General features: G+C 42.4%; 1 long non-coding RNA gene across 1 annotated transcript in view; it reads left to right on the forward strand.

The window, feature by feature from the left end:
* LOC144588588 (uncharacterized) overlaps window positions 1–9259 on the forward strand; it is a 28303-nt gene extending 19044 nt beyond the window's left edge. Inside the window, exon 2 of the long non-coding RNA XR_013544204.1 lies at window positions 163–9259. This is a non-coding gene — a long non-coding RNA (uncharacterized LOC144588588). The remainder of the gene's footprint in view (window positions 1–162) is intronic.
* The last annotated feature ends 10128 nt before the right edge of the window (window positions 9260–19387 follow it).

The raw sequence follows: 19387 nt of genomic DNA on the forward strand, positions 1-19387 counted from the left end.
CATTCTGTGCTCAGTCTTGAATCCACACTAAAATTGATTTTAGCTCTTCCCCCCCACACACCATTTCACTGCAATTACCCTGTATTTCTTGTAAATGCAGCCATGTTCATAACACAAGTGGCAGAACTCTTTGCTAATGCTTGCTTAATTGCTTTTCACTAGTAAGAAAGTTGCCAGGAAGCCATTCAACATTCTGGACAGAGCAAGATATGACAAACAGGTCAGGCAAATGAAGCACACTCCTTGGGATGTAACCCCAATGAACTTCTTGCCTCACTACCTGTGATAGTTATGTTTTCCAACAAGGTTATGATGCAGAAGGAGATAAAGTGCTCTCCAGCTAATTGCTTTATACCCGGTGGACTCATTTCTTCAGTGGAAAGAAACTTCTATCTAAGTGGTCTTATTCTTCCTTCGTATGATCCAAAGCTGTCTGGATCAAAAGCTAGAACATGGATTTAACAGGTTACAAACAGCTAATTACTTCTAACTAGTTCTTTCCAGCAGTAAGCGATAACTAAGTTACAATTATAATTATAACTTAGCTGGAGTAACTGAATTGATTTTGCAGTACAGTTGTAACTTCTAACTACTTTTCTAGTTATGGGGGCATGCCCTAACTAAATATTAGTAGAGGGATCTTAAATAATTGAAGTTGGAGATACCATGGTATCCTGGTAAGTTACTACTTCTCAGTGGGTTGGGCTGTCTCATCACGTGGAAACAAGGACATCTATAGGAATTTTGGGGTGTGTGTGGAGGAAAGTGATATATTAGCATAATGTACATTAAGAGTGCATGCCACTGTGATGCACTCACTGCCTTTGTCTGTGTATATTAAATAATAATGATATTTACAATTCAGTGGGACAACACCCCGTTTGCCATCCTCCAAACACCCATGGTATCAAGATAGTGTGCTGTGAGTGACACTGCCCCCATGAGATTTTTCAGTACAGGAACAAGGCATTAAGAGGTTTCTGCAATTTGTGCAAAATGCCTTGAGCGAAACTAATGACATCTCTCTTTATGGGGCAGAGAACACATCATTACACCATCGGCTGCAAGCATGAAAAGACTGACTGATTGATCAAAAAGAAGCAAACAACCCATTCATTCTAATTTTGAGAAGTCCAGCGAACAAGGCAACAGCTGCTATGGTTTAGCTATGCGTTTTGTACAATTTGCAGAATCTGTGCAAAATTTTTAACACACAAAGACACGCCATTGTGTCACTGGCCTTTGTACATATATTCATAACCGCAGAAGCCTCTGTGCTGCAGGGTCAGAAGACCAGCAGTCGTAAGATCAAATCCACGCAACGGAGTGAGCGCCCTTCGCTTTGTCCCAGCTCCTCGCCAACCTAGCAGTTCAAAAGCATGTAAATGCAAGTAGATAAATAGGTACCACCTCGGTGGGAAGGGAGAATGGTGTTCCCTAGTCACACTGGCCATGTGACCATGGAAACTGTCTTTGAACAAGCGCTGGCTCTACGGTTTGAAAACGGGATGAGCACCACCCCCTAGAATCAGACATGACTGAACTAAAAAAATGTCAATGTGTCCATGACTGAGCATATGGGGTGTCCTATAGGACAGTAACAACTACACAATAATAACAACAGAAATGACTATGCTGTTTTGCTTCCTCAAGGCAACCTTCCCCACCCACACCCCTAGTAGGGATTTCACACTGCCAGTCTCTCCTCGGCCCCATGCCCAAAGATGGCTTTTGACAGGTACCCTTGGGGAATCTGTTAGGTGCTCCTCTGGTGAATGTGTACAGATATATAAATATTTCCAGTTTGAAATTGGAGTGCCTTGGGTAACATCTGGGTGTGCCCACTATGGAATTTGAGACTCTTCAGTTTTTCATCCATAATATTCCTTCCCCCCCCCCCATGTAATGCACATTTTGACTTTTTTACCCCTTTGTGTTGTCTATTAGAAGAGGAGCTTTGTTAAAGGGATTGAAATCCCTCGGCCAATGGTACACAACAACCAGCAGAGGTTCTGCATACATCAACCCCAGGTGATTCACTCTTCTGTCAGTGGCCAAATCAAATAAGTCAGCATGGAGTATGCTATGACACTCCTCTTGCTCTCAAAACCTTGTGTTGTGCTCTCAATGCTACATGGCAACATTTCCTCCCTGCTCCAAAAGCTTACAGCAGCCAACTTCGTCGACGTCAACCCAGGTGTTAAAAGATTAAAACCTTTGTGGGCGTCTGAATGCTCTGAGCTCTTTAGCTACTGGAGCCTGGGAAACACATTGTTCTTTCAGATACCGATTTCAAGTCTGCACAGCTTCAGATCGTTACATAATATGCACTTACGGGAACAGAATGTGAATTGGGAGGGAGGGAGAGAGAAAATCAAGATTTGGATGTTCCCACAATTTCATTGGAGTGGAAATCTACCTGCTGTACTGCTGAATGTAAATATCAGACTCTGCAATTTAGAAGTAATCAACAGCCCTAGAATTGTTCAACAAGAGATTTCAAACTTTCTCCCACTCTTTTTTTTTTAAAAAAGGCATAGATATCTATGTATCTGTAATGTAGTGAATTCACTGGCCTGGGTCCAGTTGGTCGACCTGTTGAAATGGGTGGGATTTACATAAGTCCTGACTTATGTCTCCAGCAGCTGATTGAATGGTTCTACTCTATTTGCAACCACCAACTGGATTTAGGCCCATATCTTTGATCCTGCCACCTCCAGCTACAGAGGTGCCTGGTTTGATGAACTACTAGCTTCTTCAGGTGACAGAGTGGGGCAAGAAACAGTGCCAACCATAAATATGGTGGAGAAAGAGGCATGCCATTCCCAGACTCCTGCTTATAATTTGTACAACTAAGAATAATGATCGACAAGGCTGGCATCAGGGGCTGGCAACTCTGGCCACTTTCTAAATCCCTCCCTGTGGCAAAGGACCATCTTGTGTGAGTAGAAAGCAGTAGTGAGAGTGAAAAGGAGCAACTTCAGATCATTTCATCTTTCCCTGCTTCTCCGTTATACAGATTGAGCCCAAAGAAAGAAGAAAAATGAAGAGGCATCGTAAGGAGACCTCTCCATACCTGTAGTCCTCACAAGCAGTGGGCAACCAAATCAAGGCACCCTAATTCTTCAATGGATCTGCTGATGCCCCTCCAAGGTTACTACAGGGTGAGCCACAAGGCCTTGGCATCTGTTTTCATCAGACTGTTGCTGGATAGACTCTCTCTCTCTCTTCCTTTCTGATGTGGTTCATTGAGATTTTCTAGCTGAAATCGTAAAAGCCAGAATTCTCTGGATGATCCGCTCTGTACTCAACTTAGTAGCTCTGGGTAACTCAGGTGTTCTTGGAGTGCAATGCCCAGAAACCACAGGCAGCACAGCTGGTGGTAACTCAGGTAACACAGCTGGTGGCGAAGGCTTCTAGGAATTACAGTCCAAGAATACTACGTTCACCTGCAGTTAGGCCAAGTTGATACATGCCTTAGTTACATCCTGGCTGAATTACTGTGATGCTGTCTATGTGGGGCTGCCCATGGAAAGTGTCAGGAAACTTGAGTGGGTCTAAAATGCAGCAGCCAGATTGCTGACTGGAGCTGGTTACAGGGATCACATAACACAACACACTCCCCCATTATAGCAGTTCCATTGGCTGCCAGTCAGTTACCAGGCACAATTCGAATTGCTGGTTTTAATCTATAAAGCTCTAAATGGCCCAGTCCAAGCTATCTCAAAGACGGTGTCTCCCATTGTGAGCTGGCCTAGGCGCTAAGATCATCAGGGAAGGCTTTTCTCTTGGACCCACTACCTGTACAAGTATGATTGGTGGGGACAGGGGAGAGAGTCTTCTCTGTTGCTGCTCCCAGACTTTGGAACTCCCTCCCACAGTACTGGCCCCATCTTTGCTGCCCTTCCGCAAGCAGGCAAAGAGCTCTCTCTTCAGGCAAGCTTTCTCTCAGTGACTGACTACATAAGTGACTTTCACATGGATTGTTACGTATTACTGCTCTGACTGGTCTTTACTGCTACTTGTGTTTACCATCTCTGAGTGGCATGTGTTTGTTCCTTTTAAATATTTGTATACTTATTGTTTCACCTTTAATATTGTATTTTAATGATGTAAGATGCCTCTTTATACTCATTGTTCTTAGCTTTAAATAGGTTGGGAACCACTGTTCTAGTCAATTATCTCTGGGGATAAACAGGAGATGATCTATTAATCTCACAAGATTCTCTCAGTGCCTTTCCATAGTATAATATTTCATGTTCTGTCACTTTGCTCATCATGAGGTATTCTGTTCCCTTCTACTTTAATACGAATCTATGATCAGAGGTTTCCCTCCAGAGGTTTTGCATCAGGATTCCCGTTAGACCCATACGGTGTGGCCCATCATTGGGGATTATGCAGGCCATATAACCCAAAATCTCTGGAGAGATTATTTTGTGTCACCTCGACTTGATCTAGGGAATAACTCTCTTAAAGGTCTACCTGGAGGAAGCACTGCAGCGTTATCTTCTCCCTCAGCATAAACTGGGTTGTGCCTGGATTTATACTGGCTTTGTTCCCACAGAAATCATATGTGCTTTAGATTAGTAAAAGGCCACACCCTTGGAATCAAGCTGCTCACATTGTCTGCCTGAGGCAAGAGAAGAAGCAAGCTTTCTCTCCCCCTTCCCTCCTTCAAAGGAAGCATTTCCTGTAAAGTTAATGCTGCCAATTATCACTGGAATTGAGCCCAGACGGTTACCTGCACCAACTGATTTGCTTGTTAAAATTTAGGATAGGGCAAAAGACAAAATTATTTGCATTTTTCTGAGGCACATGACATTTTAATTCCCTGCCATGGAATACGGGCTGTCCGTTCCTTCACTTTCAACCACTTCTGCTGTTGCTCAACGTGAAAGATATATTTATAGGTACTCCTTTTTTTAAAAAAGGGAATTAATTTTATGGCATCTCTATGAAGTCAGTTGCTCCCTTGTGAAGAAAGTATTTGGACATGAGCCAAGGCTGTGTGTGAGCATTGGGGATGAGCACACAGGAGATAATTAGTGCATAATTTCAAAGATAATTAGATGTTCCATAACCCAAGGAGAGAGTGCAACTGAGTTGCACTCAGTTGCATAAGATGACACCCTCCTCTCTAGATCTTTTTAGGTAGACAGAACACAGGGAGAGCACAGTGTTGTAGCAGAAGTTGTCCAATCTTTTAAACCAGTGGTTCCCAGATGTTCTTGGACTTCAAGTCCCAAAAACCCCAGCCAGCACAGCTAGCGGTGAAGGGTTCTGGGAACTGCAGTCCTCGAACACTTCGGTTACCCAAGGTTGGGAGCCACTGGTTTAAACCAATCTTTCCTTCCAGACATATCTCAGGTGTTTGGCTTTGTTTTATTTTTTTTAATTAAGCACAGGAATCTAAATTCTCAAAGCTGGCTTGCAGCCTTACCAACACCTTAGGTGATTACATAAGAGGGTTCAGCTAAGGATTCCAACTTCAGAAGCTCTTTTCAGATATTAAAAGGGGTTAATTTGAGAGCATGACCAGTAGAAGAGTTCTAGCCCAATCCACTACTGGAGGTATTCAAGAGAAAATTTGACAATCATCTGTCAGATCTGCTTTGGTTGGGATTCCTGTTAGAAGCAGTGGGTTGTACTTGATGGTCTTATAGGCCCATCCATCTCAGTTATTATTTGATTCTATGAATCTCCTTGGTCATGCTTAAAATTTTCAGACATCCAAGTAATACACCCACAAAGTGCATTTCTTCCCTCCTCCCGGAAGGTGCCCTTTAGCAGCTGGCTTGGGGGGTAACCCAATCCTCACCAAACATGAAGGAACTGTAGAGGAGACTCAGTAGAATTTTCTCTGTAATTTTGGCGTCTCTAGGTGCCTGGGGGAAACTTTCCTGGGGGAATGCCCTTTTTTGTAGATGTATAACTCAGATATCTGAAATCCAATCTTCACCAAACCTGGAATGATTGCAGAGGAGAGCCAGAGGAAGCCGCCCTGCAATTTTAGTGTCTCTATAATAAATGAATCAAAAATCACTAAAAATTCATTGATTCATATTCATTAGGGACATTGTTTCGTATGAATACAAATTAACAAATTAGTGATCTTTAAAAACATGAATCTGGTTGTTTTTTAATTTGTGCCCTTCTCTACTGCTGACATTGGCATTGTCAACATTCAGGCTGTCCTTTGATATATAAAGCCTGGAATCCTTTTTCCTGCTAGCAGAGTGGGCACAATATGGTGAGGCAATTTTGGGCCATTTCCTGGCTTTTGGAATTGTGGGCATAGAAGCAGAATATCCCACATTCATAAACCGGAAGTTTTCTGAAGAATTGAATGTTGCTATGTATGCTTGTTTTACTGACTAAGAGAAAATCCTTGACAAACTTCAACATGGTTCGTAAACAAGTATGTTGATTCAAGATATTCATATTCTAAGATCGGTATAAGAATGAAAATTGAGCCTGAGAAAAGAGTCCCCCATCTTTATAAAATTATAAATGTACTGGCAAGGAAAAGTTGCAATGAAAGCTGACGAGTGTGTGAAAGAAGATATCTAGATATAAAGTGGAAGGAGAAAATACTTACTTACAACCTATCAACAATTCTGATAATGCGATGGTACGTTATCATTAGCTGATCCACTAATGTTATTGAACAAAGTCAATGAATATAGTCTGAAAAGAAATGTTAAGGAAACCAAATTAATGGTAATCAATAAAAAGCAAGAAACCCAAGAAATACAGATCAAAATGCAAAACAAAAGTTTGGAGCATGTTGAAAAATATAAGTACTGTTGCATTAGGTTGAATGAACAATGTGACCACAGCCAAGCACAATAATTAGAACAGAGGTGACCCAGTGCATCTTCTTTAAGATAAAGAATACAATAAGCAACAAAAACTTGGAAGTGGCTTGAGAATGTATAATAAACTCTGCTATTTATTTTCAGTCTGGTGTGTGGCACAGAATTCTTGGCTTTGACACAGACAAGTACTGTATAAGAAGAAGTAATATAACATTTGTTGCTAGGATGTTAAGAATTTCTTGGATTATGAATTTCTTGGAGTATGAACAATGAAGAAATCCTAAGATGCACAAATAGGACCAAGAAATCATAATACTTACAAAATGCAGAAAGCTGGAAGACTTATTAAGAGAAATTTTTTTAAAAATACAGATTGTTAGAGACAATTGTTTAGGATGAATTAAATGGGAATGTTTCACCAAAATATGTAAGTACTGGACAACTACACCAATCATTATGTTAGACTGCACAGGGAAGCCATTGAAATCCACAAACACCAGCAGAGCTTCATCAAAAAAGAAGAAAGTTTAAAACTCAACAAAGCCTGGCTCTCAGCACTGAAAAATACAGCTTGCAAAAGGTCAACAAACTGTACCCAGCCACAAGGACTGGTGATCACTGCATACAAAAGATCAGCTATCAACACCCATCAATCACAGTGACAGATAATCTGTCCCTTTTATCACAACAATACACCCACAACAAAAAAAACACTGATCACTACCATCACCCATCTCCTGAAAAGGACAAAAACTGATCCCACAGCTATAAATACTTAACTATCCAAACAAACTGCACCAGAGCACAGAGTTATGACTCCTGTCCTCTGAAGATGCCAGCCACAGAGACTGGCGAAACATTAGGAAGAACAACCTTCAGAACACGGCCAAAGAGCCTGAAAAACCCACAACAACCATCAGATCCCAGACGTGAAAGCCTTCGAAAATACATTTTCAGAAATGTTCGGGAGGCTCCCAGGGCTGGGGGAGGCCTGGCTTTGGTCCTTCCTGGGGGACCGTCTTCAGAGAGTGCAGCTTGGGGAGATGTTGTCCTCTATGTGAACCCTCACTTGTGGATACCCACAGGGTTTGATCATCTCACCATTGCTACTTAATACCTATGTGAGGCTGCTGGGGGAGGTCATCAAGAGTTTTGAAGTTTTGTGCCAGGAATACATGGATGACATTCAACTCTATCTCTCCTTCCATCCTTCTGCAGTGGATGCTATCCTGTCCCTTGAGCACTGCCTGGACGCTGTGCTGGGGTGGATGAAGGATAATAGGCTGAGGCTGAACCTGGACAAGATAGAAATCCTGCAGGTGGGGGCCCGTAGTGTCTGCAATCGGGGGGGGGGGTGTCACTCTTTCCACGAAGGATGAGATGCACAGCTTAGGGTTACTTTTGGACCCAGCACTATCAATGGAATCTCAGATAGCGTCTGTGGTCCGCATCGCCTAGTCCCATCTAAGGTGGATTGCTCAGCTGCATCCCTACCTTGATACTTGCTCCCTCACCATGATGGTCCATGCACGGGTAGCCTCGAGATTAGACTACTGCAATGATGTCGATGTAGGGCTGCCCTTGGTGCTGTCACGGAGACTTCAGCAGATCCAGAACTCGGCTACCAGACTACTAAGCAGAGTGAGAAGACATCAACATATCTCTCCCACTCTGGCCACCCTGTACTGGCTACCCATTTGTTTCAATGCCAGCTTCAAGGTAATGGTGTTAACATACAAAGCCCAAAATGTTTTGGGACCTCGTTACCTGGCAGAACACCTCTTTCCAACCATATCTGCCTGTCCTGTAAGGTTTTCCCAGGCTGGGTGGTTGAGCGTTTGGATCTGGAGAGAGGCTCGGAAAACAGTGACCAGAAACCGGGCCTTCTCAGCAGTAGCCCCGCAATTGTGGAATGCTTTCCCACTTGAAATCCACCTGGCACCTTCCCTGGGAACTTTTAAGCGATTACTAAAAACATTTTTATTTAGATAGGCCTCCCTGGACTCTATTATACCTTGATACAGCAGCACTTAAATAACCAGGTATTCGCTAATATTCAAACCCGCCATGCTTTTAATATTTTATTTTAATGTCTTCCTGATATTATTTTCATTTGTTTATATTGTACTGACTGTTTATATTATGTTCTGTTATTGTGTATATTGTGCCAGAAGGCCTGGGTTGCCAGTTTGGTGACATAGAAATTAAATAAATAAATTTTATTTATTTGGTGACAGTTTGGTGACATAGAAATTAAATAAACAAATAAATAAATACACACACACACACACACACACACACACACAAAAGATGGCAAATATGAATGTAGGATGTTGGCAAAAGATAGTGGTTGCATATTCTTTTGAGATGTCTGAAATCACTCTTCCTCTCAATTCCAGTCTTCTTAAATTTTGCATCTCCATGTGTCTAAATATCTCCCAGTCAAATTAGTAGCTGTTTCGATGCGTGCCAGTGGACATCATGGCCTGAGACAATTGACAGTAATGATTTCTTTGTGTGGTATAAAAATGCCAGTGGCTACAACTGGCTAATAAATAATGCAGTATTTTAATGTAAACTATCTTTGGCTTTGCTCATCATCTCATCTGACATCCCCACCGAGCCTTCCTTCTCGTTTAAGAAAACATGCCCGTTGCCAGAATCAATAACTAAAAATCCAATATGGGTGTTTCCACCAGAGCTTGCCATAGAAATGTGGGCCTTCCTCATGTTGTCCAGAATTCTGTTACTGATTTAAACATCCACAAGTTCAATCACACAGCTCACCGTGGTGAATGGCCACTAATTGATGAGGTGCTGGTTGCATTTCTTGGCACCTCCTGCCATATTTCCAGTTGGAAAACTGTGCACAGTGAAACTAAGCACACATATGCTCTTGGTTGGTGTGTGCTGTCAAGTCGGAACTGACTTATAATGATATTAAGAGTGCTTGCAAGGTAAGTGAGATATTTAAAGAGTGGCTTTACCAGTTCCAGTCTCTCCCCCCCCCCCAGTGAGTTTCCATAGCCAAGTGGAGATTTGAAACCTGGTCTCCAGAATCCTACTCCATCGCTTTATCTGTTACACCACACTGGGAATATGCTTATGGTAGACAACAGGATTCTATCCAGTATGTGACAGGAAATGCTTACATGACTTTTTAACTTGTGGCAGTTTGCTACTGAACAAAACAACCAAGCTGTTAATGCCAATGGTCATAAAAAAGAGGATTTTGGCTGTTATCTCTGTAACTCCAGGTATAATTCCTGCAATAAGCAGCTTTCTTTTTTACTTATAAGGTGTTTGCACTGATTCTAAGCACAAGCCACCACCCTGGATGCAAATCTGGCTGTACTACAATACCCTTAAAGAATACCCTTAGTGTTTTCAAACATGACGTTTTTCAGGGATTTCTGAAGCATATTTAGTCAGGTGAACAGAATGACGAGGTGTGATGGATTTTTGCATTTGCCTTCCAATTAAAAAAGTTCCCCACATTTTGCTTGTCAAATGAGAGCCAGAGCATAAGAGAGAATTAGCGTTTTATGACTGAATGTTGTTGATTTCCAATGACAGGCAGTGTCTGTTGGAGAACTCCAGCCGAATTTAGCTCTAGGGAAGGTTAACTCAATTCTTGGGTCCAGGTCCAGGACACAAATGTTATTGTTTTAATATGGAAATGAGCTGTGAATGTTTGATTTTCATCTGGCAAAGATCCATCATAATTTGGTTAACGATCTGGCAGCGGCTTAATAAAAATGCTGACCTGTGGGGAAAGAAAATTAGGAAAAGGTGAACTTTTAATTATTATATTATCACTGTCAACCATTAAATGCTTTCCCTTGCATTAGTATAATTTCCCTCACCTCTTTAGTCTTTGTTATAACCTATTTATTGATATTCATGTGGTGAATCCCCTCTTGAAATGTCTAGACTTCATGTCAATACATTTTCTTGACAGCAGCATGGTTTATAGATGGAAGATATTAATAATTGACTTCTTAAAAAATTATTTAATTTTGCTTTAATAAAAGATAAAATTGGACAAGGCCAATGTGCCCTTTTAATAAATTGATACATAAGGGAGCAGAAGCTGGTGCAATCATTGGGATCATCAACGATTTTTGAAGGAGATTGACTTGACAGAGCTATTGAAACCATTATAATCCCTTTGCAAACAGTAATCCTGCTTAGTGTTTCATTATCTGGTCTAAAGAGTGAGATCCACAAAATTTGTAGGCCTGGATACTGAACACAAGTCACCAGTAATGAATTGCTACAATATACTTTATAATTATTTGTCACATATATATATCCTGCCTGTCTTCTAAAGCAGTGGTTCCCAACCTTTTTGACACGGCGGACCGGTTGGGGGCGATGGGGTCCATGAGTGGGGGGCGGGGCACCCTCCCACACTCGCACGCATGTGGGAAGGGGTGGTGCTCGCTCACGCGGGCGCACAGGCACTTGCACGCATGCACAAAGGGGTGGGACACTCGCATGGCATGTGCACACACATGCATGTGCAAAAGGGGTGAGGGCACTCGTGGGGCACTGGTACGCACTCGCGTGCATGCACGAAGGGGCTGTGCGGGGTGGGCATGGGGGGAGTGCATGCAGGAGGTGCGAGATCTGTCTCTGTAGACCGATATGGCCAAGGCCATGGACCAGCACCGGCCACAGACCGGGGGTTGGGGACCCCTGCTCTAAAGGGATGAAGGCAACATGCATGGTGTCCTCTTTGTCCTCAGAACAACCTTGTAAAGCAGGTCAGTCTGAGAACCTATGAGTGGCCAAAGTCAGCCTTTGAGTTTATTATTATTATTATTATTATTATTATTATTATTATTATTATTATTATTATTATTATTATTATTATTATTATTATTATTATTATTATTATTATTATTATTATTATTATTATTATTATTATTATTATTCCAAAATACCAGGTACAGTAAATCAGAATTATAAAAACTTTGACTAGTATTATATAACAGATACAAGTTTTAACCATAACCTAAATGTGTGGTAAATATCGATACAGTATATATGCTGTTCCTAACATTGCCATTTTTATAGCTCTGATGAGGTTATTTCTGAAGTCTGCAACTGCTTACAATACTGTGAGATATTTCAGTTGCCAGGTCTCTGTATTTTGTTAGTTTTTCCAATTCTTTATCTTCAACTCTGGCATCTCCTGGAACTGCCATGTCAATGATCCACACATTTCTTTGTTCTATTACTGCTGTGTCTGGTGTGTTATGTTCAAGGGGTCTATCAGTTTGGATCTGGAAATCTCGCAAGATCTTGATTTTTCTTTATTTTCTGACACCTTCACTACCTGATCCTCCCATGGGATTTTGGAGGCTGGCAAGTTATATATTTTTTTTGCATGATGTTGATGGTTACATTTCTATACCACCGCTCCATCTAGTGCCACTGCTCTGGGCAGTTCAGAACAAGTAAAATAACTCCTCACCCACTCACTCCAACAAAAACAAACATGTAATTCCAACCAAAGAACCAAATCTCAATGGCAACAGCTAACCAAAGGTAAAGGTAAATGTTCCCCTTGACAATTTTTGTCCAGTCATGTTCGACTCTAGGGGGCGGTACTCATCCCTGTTTCCAAGCCATAGAGCCAGCGTTTTTGTCCGAAGACAATCTTCCGTGGTCCCATGGCCAGTGCGACTTAGACACAGAACGCTGTTACCTTCCCACCCAGGTGGTCCCTATTGATCTACTTGCATTTGCATGCTTTCGAACTGCTAGGTTGGCGGGAGCTGGGACAAAGCAACGGGAGCTCACTCCGTCGTGTGGATTCGATCTTACGACTGCTTGGTCTTCTGACCCTGCAGCACAGGCTTCTGCGGTTTAGCCTGCAGCGCCACCACGTCCCAAAGGCAAAGTTTAAACATTATGGATCAACATATCTATCGCAGGGGGAGGATATTTTTGAAGGCCTCCTTAAAGAGCTTGGTTTAAACAAGCTTCCTAAGGGTTAGGGGAGAGGGAGACTCACATTTGTCCATGGGGAAAATGTTCCAACGTGATGCAGCCACCTAATCACTCTGCCACAAGGACTCTCTGCTTAACTGCATGCTCTCATACCATTTGTGGTGCCAAACCTGTTTTTTTTTAAAAATTGGTTTATGGTTTTCCTGATGGGCTGCTCTTAGGATCTGAGATCATTTGTCCTGGTGGATCTTAAACTGAGTAGGCTTGTTAGAGAACATGCAGAGGTTTGCCTGCTTTTCACTTCCATTGATCCACGTTTTAGCAAGCCTGAGAACCATTTTTCAGATTTATAAACAGCTTGAGGGTCACTGTAATGGAGGAAGGGGCTAAAGGCTAATTTGGATATGTCTTTCTTTTGTAAATGGCACTTCAAGTGGTTCTTTTTAACTTGAAAATGGGTTTCTCTTTAAAAAAGTGTTTTTTACACTCAAGTGCCCCCTTGCACCCCCTAGTAGCCAACATTTTTAAAAGGAAGTAAATGGGTGGCCTTAGGGTTCCTTAGGGGCCTTCAAAACATGGAAAAAATTGCACTCCACACTCCCTGGAGGACAGAAGGCAGTATTCCAAGCAGTGTTTGTTAAAAAAATTGTTCTGGGCAGGTGTGATGTGCTGGAGGGCAGGGGTGCTTGGATGCACAAAAATGCCACAAATAATGGCAAGTTACTTTTTAAAGATTAAGAGGTAACAAGAAAATTTGAGTTTTTTTTAAAAAGTCACTCTTGGCTCTGCTTCTGCTAGAGTTCGTCACACCACTTAACTCAGATGCAATGCAGTGCTAAACCTCTTAAAGATAATAAACAATAACAGTAAGCTGGGCTAGTAGTCTGAGCTTGTATTGGGCACCTTCCTGTGTATCAGCAGCCACCATAGCCCCCTCCATAATGACTTGATGAGTGCTTGCAGAAACAAGCTCTTTATTAGAGCAATGGAACTCCTTAAATGGCCAACAAGGGGTAACTTAGTAACTTTATAGATTTATGGATTTGACTTAACTCCCAACATCTTTTTGGAGAAGAGAAACCCCTTACCAGTCTGGGAGAAGCAGAGAAGCCCACCTCCTCTATCAGTTCAAGGACACCTCTCAGGTGAGCCAGGCACGGACTGCCACAACAGGGGTGCTGTATAAACTCCATCAGCTGTCCTTGGAGGAGTGTAGCATGAACTCCTTCCCCTGCCATGCCTCCATAATCTCCACTGGAGGCAGCTGGTCTGTAGGCACCGTAATCCTCTCAAGAGGCATGGACAAACTTTACTCAGACCCGGCTAGGCTCTGTGGTGTAGTGTGATCCAGAAGGAGAAGGTGTAGGAGGAGTGCCCCCCCAGCTGGCTTTGAGTGGGCTGGCCAGGAGGTCTCTGTTGTGGGGCCACTTGCCCCTGATGCTTCCTCTGCCAGCGATGCAACCGCCTCTGGTTCTTGATGCATGGCCTCATCTTGCCAAACTCAAGCCAGTTCCTTGGGTGACACCAGAAACTCTTCCCAGTGTCTTGTATTGGGATCTTAGTGGTGGAAGGTCAAGTACTCCAGCAATGGCAATACCTCTTGGGCCTCAAACACCTCCTAGTTCACAGTGTTAGTCCAACAGTCTTCCTTTCCTGCCTCCTCCTTCAATCCCATCCCGGCCATTGCTGCGCTTGTGGCCTCAAGGGTGTCATCTGCGTCTCTATCAGCAACACCTGAGTCTACAAATGAACTGTGGGTCGGGAATCTTGCCCTGACTCTTGAGGAGGTGGAAAGCCCAGTTTCCCACACCATGCCTCTATGTTTAAGACAAAAGAGTTTTATGATGGCAATTCTGAAGGTCCTCGTGATTGTCTTTCTGCATGAGCCACAGGCTCCCCCCTCTGTCCTGTCAGTGTTCCTTTATTCCTAAAATATTCAGGGAATATATATATATATATATGTACTTCATTTTCAGTTAATTGCTTAAATGCATACCACTGTCTTTCCCGCCCTGCCCCCTCCTCCCTTGATGTCAGTGGCTGGTTGACTGAGACAATACAGTGCATTCATTCATACACACCTATTCTGCACACATGCATTTATGTTTCTAAAAATAGCAAGCAAAAGATTGGGATACAACCAAGAAATCTCCTGGCTATGCTCAGATAGCCGGACAAGGCTATTGCTTTCCAAGTCAAGTCGTTTTTATCTCTCAGTGTTTTAAAATGCAAGTTTATGTAGCAGAATCTTGGAGTATCAAAGTTCACCTCTGTGAGAAAGTCAGGAATTAGCTGGGAGATCTGGGCACCGGAATAGCGTTTTAAAGAATGTTTTTGTCCTTGTTCTTTAAAGAATCAGATACAACTTTGTAAAAGCAACTGTCTGATTTTAATAAAAAAAAAAAAACCTCTCTCACACATGCACATCTTTCTTGAATGTAAAGGATGGTGCAATGCCCTGTGGCACCCTTTGGTCAGTGGATCATAAAACCATTATTAGTATTGCCATATTTAAGGCAGCGGCACCAATATACATCACTGTTTCCAAAACAAGATAAGCCAGTCTTTCTGCTGCATGAGTAAAAAAGCTCACTTCACGCACTTTCTGGCACAGCGGTAGGGCATGTATCGTTTTTGGTATGATTCAAGGTGATCCTAATTATCTTGTTATGTAACCTGTGCGGATGGTTAGTCCAGGCCCAAATAGAGTTGTGGGCAGTGTTATCAGAGATGACAACCCTCTGATAAAATAGGTGGGTTGTGTGACGTTAAAAGAAAGGACAAAGAAACCTCCTGCTCTATTTTTGTCTCCTTCTCCTTCTTCTTCTTCTTCTTCTTTTTTAAAAAAATATTTCCTTAATTGATGCACAACAATTCCAATACCATGCTAGGCTGATGCATTTTCTCCTTCAATATGCCATTTATTTATAAATAAATAAAAAGGAAAGCCACTGCAGCGAGCCAAATGATGGCTGCAAGAAGAGGCAGAGAAGGGGGTTATGTCAGCTGTAGCAGAGCCCCGGCTGAGTAGAAAGGCAGAAAAATTGGGGGGGGGGGTGACCTCCCTTCCATCTCTCCAACCTTCACCCAAATATTTCCCTCACAATAGTACTGCCACCATGGGTTTGCCCCAGTTTCTCTTCCGTACACCCTCATGAGTTAACTGAGTAAAGTTGCTCACAAGTAAACCAGTTAAACCTTACTCATAAGTAAACCAGTTGTAGATCCGACTCCCAATTAAACTGGTTTACATGTAAGTAAACTAATAACCCAAGGACTTGTGTAGGTCCTTGTCACAGGAGACTAAACATTTCCAGTGTGGACGGAAGGAACACTGGAGTGTGAGATAAAATAGATCGCACTGAAGACAAGAACCTTTTAGGTCCAATCCAGACTACTCCAAATTCCTTTGTCTGGACAGGTCCTAAGTCTGAGTTTGGATGTGTCCAAATCACTGCAAATTCCTCCACCTTGACAGCCAGTTCCCGATGTCTACACTTTTACAGGACCCAATAAGGAAATTTATTGTTGTTGTTGTTTAGTCGTTTAGTCATATTCGACTCTTTGTGACCCCATGGACCAGAGCACGCCAGGCCCTCCTGTCTTCCACTGCCTCCCGGAGTTGGGTCAAATTCATGTTGGTCGCTTGGATGACACTGTCCAACCCTCTCGTCCTCTGTCGTCCCCTTCTCCTCTTGCCTTCACACTTTCCCAACATCAGGGGCTTTTCCAGGGAGTCTTCTCTTCTCATGAGATGGCCAAAGTACTGGAGCCTCAGCTTCAGGATCTGTTCTTCCAGTGAGCACTCAGGCTTGATTTCCTTTAGAATGGATAGGTTTGTTCTCCTTGCAGTCCAGGGGTCTCTCAAGAGCCTCCTCCAGCCCCACAATTCAAAAGCATCAATTCTTCGGCGGTCAGCCTTCTTTATGGTCCAGCTCTCACTTCCATACATTGCTACAGGAAAAACCATAGCTTTGACTATTCGGACTTTTGTTGGCAAGATGATGTCTCTGCTTTTTAAGATGCTGTCTAGATAAGGCAATTTACAACAGGTTTATACACCTGCACATCTTCTAATTTGATACACATTAACTTTTGCCAGCAATGCCATGCAACACTTTACATGGGCCACTTAATATAGAACATAGAGCCCGTTCTCTTCAGAAGAAAAATCTGACATTACAAAGAATAATATTCAACATCTATTGCGAGTAGGCTTCACTCTTTCAGAACACTTTTGTCCTTGACCTCACGATGGCCATCCTCAGATGAGCTTCTAAGGCACATTCCTAACAAGACTTAACATGAATACATCAAGTGTTTCAACTCTGTGGCATGATTGAAGACAAAGGTTGCATTTTTGGACAAAAATAACTTTCACTGTGTGTGTTCATTGACTCATCCATATGAGGTTGTCTGCAGTGTCATCCAGTTTTGTTTTGTCAGTTTTCTCTGTGTGTAACTTTTACATTCCTAATTTCTTCAGCCCTTCTGATTCGATCCATCCACCAACTAGTGCATATCTAGAGACTGAACATATGATTACCAGGGACAAATATTTTTCTATCTTAAACTGCATATCTGTGCTTGAATGTTCTTGTCACCTACCAATGACTTTTGAATGACTCTTGCAAAGATTCACCAGCATGCTGGCACTCTGCATTTCTTTTAACGTTTCACTTTCCTCCCAGCCATGTGTATAAATATTTGACTGCATGCATACAATGAGGTGAGCTGTGATCCATGAAGATGTATTGCAAATAAAACAAGTTACACTTTCAATGTACCTCAAACCTCTTTGATAGGGACGTGGTGGCGCTGCAGGTTAAACCGCAGAAGCCTCTGTGCTGCAAGGTCAGAAGACCAGCAGTCATAAGATCAAATCCACGTGACGGAATGAGCTCCCTTCACTTATCCCAGCTCCTGCCAACCTAGCAGTTCGAAAACATGTAAAAATGCAAGTAGATAAACAAGGTGCCACCTCGGTGGGAAGGTAATGGCGTTCCGTGTCTAGTCGTGCTGGCCACGTGAACATGGAAACTGTCTTTGGACAAATGCTGGCTCTATGGCTTGGAAACGGGGATGAGCACCGCACCCTAGAGTTGGACACGACTGGACTAAATGTCAAGGGGAACCTTTACCTTTACCTTTACCTTACCAAATCTCTTCATTGGTGTTACCTTTTGGAGTTATAACTTGCAGAATCTGGGTGTTGTAGGCAAAATAAGTAACTTTTCCAAGTTTTGGAAGGACCCTGAGTGTGCAAGGTATGATCCACCAAGCTGGAGGATCGTTACTGTCTCTCTGATTGATTAGCCTTTCTGAGAAGTGGCACAGAGGTTCTGGTATGCCTCTACATGATAAGTATGACTGTCTGATCCAATCTCTCCTTCTATGGACATATGGAAACAAACAAAAAACAAAAAACCCACCTCCTGCCTTTAAGGGAGGTGGTTTTCTGATCTTCAGCCTTCGCTGCTCCTGCCTTCCTTTGTTCTGCCACCAAATAAGTGCACTGATGTTACATCTCAAGCCCATTGTAATGACTAAACATCACTAGAGAACCATAGGAAGAAATGTGGAGCTGACAGGGATGGCTATGTATTTGTGACTGTATGTACCTTGGTCCTAAACTATTACAAATATAAGAAACACGGTTCTGTTCCAGCAATGACTCAGGTCATCCATCAGTTTAAGAACCTACTCAGCCTACTCCAGCTGAGATGTATCTGTGACACAATTTGCAACTTTAAGTGGAAAGTGGAATAACTCAGTATATGGTTTGTATATGCTTTGCATGGAGAAGATGCCAAGTTTAATACCTTAAAAAAGAGCTAGGAGGAAGGACTCCTGTCCAAAACTTGGACATCTACTACAATTTATTATTAGGGATTTTTAATTTTATTTTCTGGACTATAAATACCATGATTCTCCCCTGAATGTGACACACCTGGAAAAAGATACCAGTTTAATGGCTTAGCTAGGCCTAGTTTACTCACACTTCCTGTTCCTGCCCCAGTGGTACCTGGGAGCTTTCTTTCTGAACAGGAAGCTTAAGCAGAGCTAGGCCTAGCTAAGCATTCCAGTTGAGGCCTTCCAAACACATAAGTGTTTGGAAGGTGTCTGTAAGATAGATACAACTTGCACCACGGAGAATAATGGTATTTGTAGTCCAGAAAAATCAAAGATCTCATTTCTATTCACTATATTCAAGGCATAGTTCCAGAATGTAAGGAGATACTCTGGTCTCCTTATCTCCACATTCCACAACAGAGGAAAGCACTGTACTGTCATCCTGCTCCAACAAAGCATTACTTCAGTTACTACTAAATGTTTTTGCCAGCTGTAAGAGGTAACAGAAACTTTTGTGGCAGCCACTAATTTTCAGAAGCAGCTGTGCAGCTCCTGAGTTGGAAAGAGCTGTGTCCACATCAAACACAACACACATACTAGGATGCATTGCATGCCTAGAGTATACAATTCTAGGAGAGACAAATTGTCTGATTTGGTATAAAGTTACTTTGCTATGCAATGACTTCCAATATAACATAAATGCTCTGTTTTTGTCAGAAGACTATATTCCTGTGGGGATTCATTAGCATTATTAC

The sequence above is a fragment of the Pogona vitticeps genome, chromosome 4 (genome assembly GCF_051106095.1).
Source record: "Pogona vitticeps strain Pit_001003342236 chromosome 4, PviZW2.1, whole genome shotgun sequence".
Lineage (NCBI taxonomy): Eukaryota > Metazoa > Chordata > Lepidosauria > Squamata > Agamidae > Pogona > Pogona vitticeps.